The sequence below is a fragment of the Esox lucius genome, chromosome 25 (genome assembly GCF_011004845.1).
Source record: "Esox lucius isolate fEsoLuc1 chromosome 25, fEsoLuc1.pri, whole genome shotgun sequence".
Lineage (NCBI taxonomy): Eukaryota > Metazoa > Chordata > Actinopteri > Esociformes > Esocidae > Esox > Esox lucius.
This window is the reverse complement of record NC_047593.1, coordinates 19,313,467-19,319,627: the sequence shown is the minus strand read 5'-3', so window position 1 is coordinate 19,319,627 and position 6,161 is coordinate 19,313,467. Positions and strand designations below refer to the sequence as shown.

Sequence of the window (6,161 nt, the reverse complement as noted above, 5' to 3'; positions counted from 1 at the left end):
CATGATGATTGTGATTATATTAAGATAACTTTGGACAACACAGGCCGTACATCCCAGCCTTTTTTGAGTACCAGGGTCTGTCAAATCATATTTAATTTTTCCACTTAAGAAAAATAAACTAAATAATGATAATAATATAAAATATATATGTACATTTGATATTATTATTTTTTTCTTTCTTTCAGTTTTTTATTTAAAAAACATTACAATTTCTCTATAATTTCTACTACCCTAACAACAAAGTGACATTATTCAACAGCTTCATTGTAGCCTACATCAAGTAATTTCGTTTTCAATGGTAGACTTCGGGGATATTGGAAACAATTATTTGATCTAAGAAAATGTTTGCCTTTATGCTGCTCACATAATGTGAAAAAACATACCAAAATATGTAAAAGTAGCTAGACCAAATAGTAATCTGAAGGATTTAAGATTTCAGTGTGTAGAGACATTATTTGGATACTCAGGGAAGACCAGAAATGTGAAAATGTCAGGGAAGATCATCAAGTAATAATTTTATTTAAAAAAGTGAAGACAAGATTTAATGATTTTTGCCACATACATTTTTAACCTTTTGTACAAGGCTTGCGAGAGACAGAAAATAAGGCGTATATGTTCCTGAGAGTAAGTGGCCATAGCTGAAAGTTCAAATCTTTCAAATGCTGGAGTCAAATTGCAGGAGTTTAATAGAACGCACTCTGTACAGCCAACTATATTATAGGACATCAGTGACTACTCACGTAACTCAAGTTCTATGATGAAAGCGTCAAGGCACCGAATTTTTCATGAGGGATATGCCATGGGCCAGCAGTCACCGACCAGCAGTCATTTGTCCATGGACCGGAGCCGGTCCGCGGACCTAGGTTTGATATAGATTTGGATATAAATATTGTTTTTATTTAGGCTAACTTGCAGAACATACAGTACCCTACGTTTTTTAATCAATATTTATGTTATTCCTGTCTACTTCCCGATATGCAAATAGCCAATGCCTCGCTCTGTACTCAAGTGGGCCTTATATTGCAACTTGTTTCACACTTCACTGAGCACAACGTCATTGACAGCAAAACCTGGGAGCAATTAGGGTTAACTGTATTGCTCAAAGACAGAACAGGATTGTTCATTTAATCTAGCAACCATTTAGTATTCTCTAACCACCAGATTAGCATTTAGACAAAACTATCTCTAATCTACTCTGGTGGAGGCAAGTTCAGATGCAGTCGACAACCAAAGCTGACTCAGGTACCCAGAAGTAACCTACCCGGCCTGCTCGAATAGGCTAAAATGTAACCCATAAGTAGCTGCTTGACATGACAAAACTGTTTAAAATAATCTGACATTTCATGCTAAAAGACTACGTAATAGCCGTTTCACTAATATACAGATTTTTTCGTACGGGGTGCTCATCCAGAGGCTAGTTATAGGCTAGTGGGGGTCCTTAAAAGTTTTAAATACCCCGTTCTGTTGATACAGCAGATGGAGCCCTAACCCACACGTTGAGCCAAAGTCCAGTTCCATGTTTTATTCCGACCGAGTCCCCTCTACCTCTGCATCCCCGAATAAGCATCATATCGGCCCGCCTGCGATGCTCTGCGCTTCGCTAGTCGCACCGGAACCTTCTAAGCAATGAGCATCAATCTCCAATTGGTTTGTCATTTTCGACCCCTGTGATCTCTCCTGCGAACAGGTCAACGTGCTTTGTACGTGGACGTTTTTGAGGACGGGGGGATATACAGAAAATGAAAGCGCCTTGACAGAGATAGAAAGAGAGAGAGAGAAAGAAAGAGAGAGCTGGCTTCGTGGATCTTTAACTACACTGTTCCCGTCCTCTCTCTCTTCCAGTAGCCTATACTGGACTCGGTGCGTTGGACCGTGTATTGCCTTCCATCACCGTTGGCATTCAGCAAGCAGTGATCTGGATACTAAACACGCAGCCTTCAGAAGGTTGTCCGTTAGCCCGTGTTCCTTTATAGAATGGAGGAAAACGATCATTAATTAGCATTTTTCTGTGAATGGAATCAGAATTACCCCGAGACGATATAATTCAATTCCGATTTAGAAGCAAATCGCTTGATTTTGATTAATTTCAAGAGATTTTTCTTCTTCCACGCAATAACTGTGGACTGTTTTTTGGGGCAAAAGACGAACGTTATTCTAAGGACGCTGCTCTTTCAATGCCTGGATCTGTACGCGTCTATTGCTGCAGCTCCTTGTGAGATGTGGTAAGTCATTTTATCAATTTACTCAACCGTTATCAATGACCTATTGGCTTTTATTATAGATGATCAATATTTGCCTGCATGTGGCCTGCGCGTTGTGTAGCGGCGGGGATACAAGTTCCCACGCACGTTCATGTGTAGCTATGTTCTGTGCAGTTAAGATAGGCTAATTATGCCAAAGAAATTGGCCGTTTTGGTTGGTGCGGTGGGGGTTTAACGTCTACAAGCTCAAGCTTTTCCCGTTAGGATCATTGGAGAGTGATGATGCTCGGTAGCGGTGACGGGATGGAATGGGCGTCGCTCCCGGTCCCCGCGCGAGGTGTTGGTACACATTCTCAGCGTCCTCTCCCTCTTTCCATAATCAACACAAGTTTGATATTTACACTAGGCCTATCATTCCTCGGTCAGCGTTTTTTTTTTTTCAACACGTCAACTTCTCTCTGCAGGCATACGAAAACGCTGTCATCCCCAAGTTGGTCATGGTGTAAACATATCTTGCTTCTTTTCTTCTATGTGGGTGTCATGAGATTCGATTCTCACCGCGCGCTTCACCACGGTCCAGCAAGCAAAAGGCAATGCGTGGGGAAAGAGACATCGCTGAGGAAATTGAAACATATTAGGACGGCAGCCATATACGGCCACTTGTGTGTCTGTGTTCCGCAAATTGGAATTCTCCATTCCGAACAACAATACGATTTAGATTCAATAGCTTACCTAAATACAACAAGGACATCGTTTTACGGCGTGTGAGTAAGTGACCTGAATGAATGAAACCTTCGCTCATATCAATAGCCAATAGAAAGATATACATGACCTTGATCTAACACAGCAGGGATACAGTGTCTGAAATCGATCAACTACATTTAACCCAACCATACAAGATTATGACATGTCATTTTTTTGACATGATATGACATTGATTGCTACTTGATATCAGGCACTAACCGTGGCTGTATATCATCAGGGTCTGTTCCAAATGGCTCAATAGACACTAGGGCCCTGGGCTTACAGGCCCTTGTCAAAAGAAGTACACTAGATAGGGAATACTGTGTAATTTGGGACGTAATCTCATTTATGTTACACATTTCAAAAGGCCTAATAATATAGTAATGACTGATAATGTCTCACTAGTTGAAAGACCATTGTGATTCATGGGCACTGATTGTCTGGACTGGAAAGGAGAGGTTATTATAGATACTGTACATCTTGTCGGCAAGAGGCTGAAGACCAGACGCACACAAACTGCCTCACTGCTTCTCTGAAGTAGGCCATGGTCTTGGTTGCGCTAGCTAGCCAAACCTGGATTAAAAACACCAGTGCCTAGGAGATTGTATATCTGTCAAATACAGTTGTTATAGCGCTTTCGTACTAAGTCATGTTGTTGAACGCTTCACATGGGTGAGGAAAACCCCTACCCTCCTGTTACGGACCCGAGGGAATGGGCGAGGCCCTTGTTATGTCTGGAGGAGCTGACATAGGGTGGGACATCTGGATTTCATGGGGTACGTATGGGAGGGAAATGACAGGCTTTTGGCTTGAGTCTTAGTGTTGGTCCGGGAATCTGAAACACTTGCTGATTTTCATGGCTACCTTGAAAAATCAGTTAGCGTCCACGTTTCACCCTCAACATATTCGCCATCTCAAATTCAAAATTTTTATGGCCTTGTTCTGTCACAAGTCTACAACAGATGTTAGCAAATCAGCCATTACTAAACTAGGAGGGGAGAATATTGGGGTGTATATATTTTAGACTTATTCAAACATAATTAAACAGTTGAAGAACCAGTTGTTAGTTACAGGAGGAGGAGCAATTAGGATGAACTGTTTTGGTCACGAAGAGAACAACATAGTATTAAACTTGGTGGTAGCGGGATGAGAACCAAGGACCTTTCGGACACTAGCCAACTTGGCTAAGGACTAAGGACCATTAAGGACCGTTAGGACACTAGTCAACTTGGCTAAGGACTAAGGACCGTTAAGGACCGTTAGGACACTAGTCAACTTGGCTAAGGACTAAGGACCGTTAAGGACCGTTAGGACACTAGTCAACTTGGCTAAGGACTAAGGACCGTTAAGGACCGTTAGGACACTAGTCAACTTGGCTAAGGACTAAGGACCGTTAAGGACCGTTAGGACACTAGTCAACTTGGCTAAGGACTAAGGACCGTTAAGGACCGTTAGGACACTAGTCAACTTGGTGGCAGGAGGATTTGAACCAACTGAAATGCAGAAAGATAAAGCTTTTTTGAAGCAAATGTTGTATCGGGGCCCTCAAGTCTCCATGGGGACCCAAGCAATTTCTTGTGTCACTAATGTGCCTGGAGCCAGCGGGTATAGGGTATAGGGTATAGGGTATAGGGATTCAGGTACTGTGTAGGGAACTGGTTATGGGGAATATGGTAAAGGGAACCATGTAATGTACAGGGAACAGGGTATAGAGAATATGGCATATGGTATAGGGAATCAGGTACTATATAGGGAACAGGGTATAGAGAATATGGCATATGGTATAGGGAATCAGGTACTATATAGGGAACAGGGTATAGAGAATATGGCATATGGTATAGGGAATCAGGTACTATATAGGGAACAGGGTATAGAGAATATGGCATATGGTATAGGGAATCAGGTACTATATAGGGAACAGGGTATAGAGAATATGGCATATGGTATAGGGAATCAGGTACTATATAGGGAACAGGGTATAGGTAGCCATGTTGGGGGCCACCCCTGTCTTCATGAGATGATGTTCAGGATGCCTCCAGCCATACGATGGGCAGCAACAGAAACCAGAGACACTCTGTCTCCAGTCATTCTGCTGACGACGTCTGAAGCTAATTAGGTCAGGGAAACGCATAACAGTATCCAACCGCGAATCTTAGACGTTATTAATGATGCAACTCAAAGCAAGAAAATATGGTATTTGTGACATAAAGAAGCATATTGTATTTTTATGATCAAAGAACAATGAAAACATGGGTTGTGTGGTGAGGTTTAAATCAAGGCTGAGAATGGATAGTTGTGTGAGTTCAGAAAACGTTACCTCGCGGCAACGCCACCTCTTTACCAAAGCACATTTGCTTGTAAGGTTTGGGAAAAGAATGCCCGTTTGTCTTTTTGTCGTCCTTCTGTGGCCAAAACATGGATCTGCCCCATTCATTTTTTTTTAAATGAAAATGTTTTTGGAGATTCTTGAAGGTGATCCTTATTCTGATGTCTGTATTGTTTCTTTAACTTTACAATCTTTTTTTTTCGTTTGACCTTAAAGTGAAAATCTCTGTCACCACAAGGTTGCCCTTTAGCTCAACAGGCTAACGGGGAAGAAAACCAACAACTTAGGTTCAGTGAAAACTCAAAATGGGATGTATCCTAAATGGCAACTTATTCCCTTTATTGGGCACTACCTTAGACCAGAGCCTTCAATCTAAACTAGTGCACTACCTTAGACCAAAGCCTTCAATCTAAACTAGTGCACTACCTTAGACCAAAGCCTTTCCTTCTAAACTAGTGCACTACCTTAGATCAGAGCCTTCAATCTAAACTAGTGCACTACCTTAGACCAGAGCCTTCAACCTAAACTAGTGCACTACCTTAGATCAGAGCCTTCAACCTAAACTAGTGCACTACCTTAGACCAGAGCCTTCAATCTAAACTAGTGGTCTATGTAGGGAATTGATGTTTTTGACAGAGACATGTTTTTTGAGTATGAAACGGTAACTGAACTCACTGTTAAAGCGCAGATAGATGCACAGACAGACATACAGACAGACATACAGACAGAAAGACAGACAGAAAGACAGACACACACACACAGACAGACAGACATCTGTATGTTCAGTATGAATAACAAGCCCAAATACCCCTCCAGCAGCACCAGGGACAGAAAGGACCTGGTCAGGTGAAAAGAGAGGCTTCCTCTAAACAAATGCCATCACACACACA

The 6,161-nt window shown here is 41.9% G+C and overlaps 1 protein-coding gene across 9 annotated transcripts in view; it reads left to right on the top strand.

Annotated features, from left to right (window-relative positions):
- The first annotated feature begins 1,586 nt into the window (after nt 1-1,586).
- Nucleotides 1,587-6,161, top strand: part of adgrl3.1 (adhesion G protein-coupled receptor L3.1) — a 120,597-nt gene continuing 116,022 nt past the window's right edge. For all 9 annotated transcript variants that reach the window (XM_034291097.1, XM_029118258.2, XM_029118256.2 and 6 more), the window contains exon 1: nt 1,587-2,222. The gene's annotated coding sequence lies outside the window, so the exon portion shown is untranslated. The remainder of the gene's footprint in view (nt 2,223-6,161) is intronic.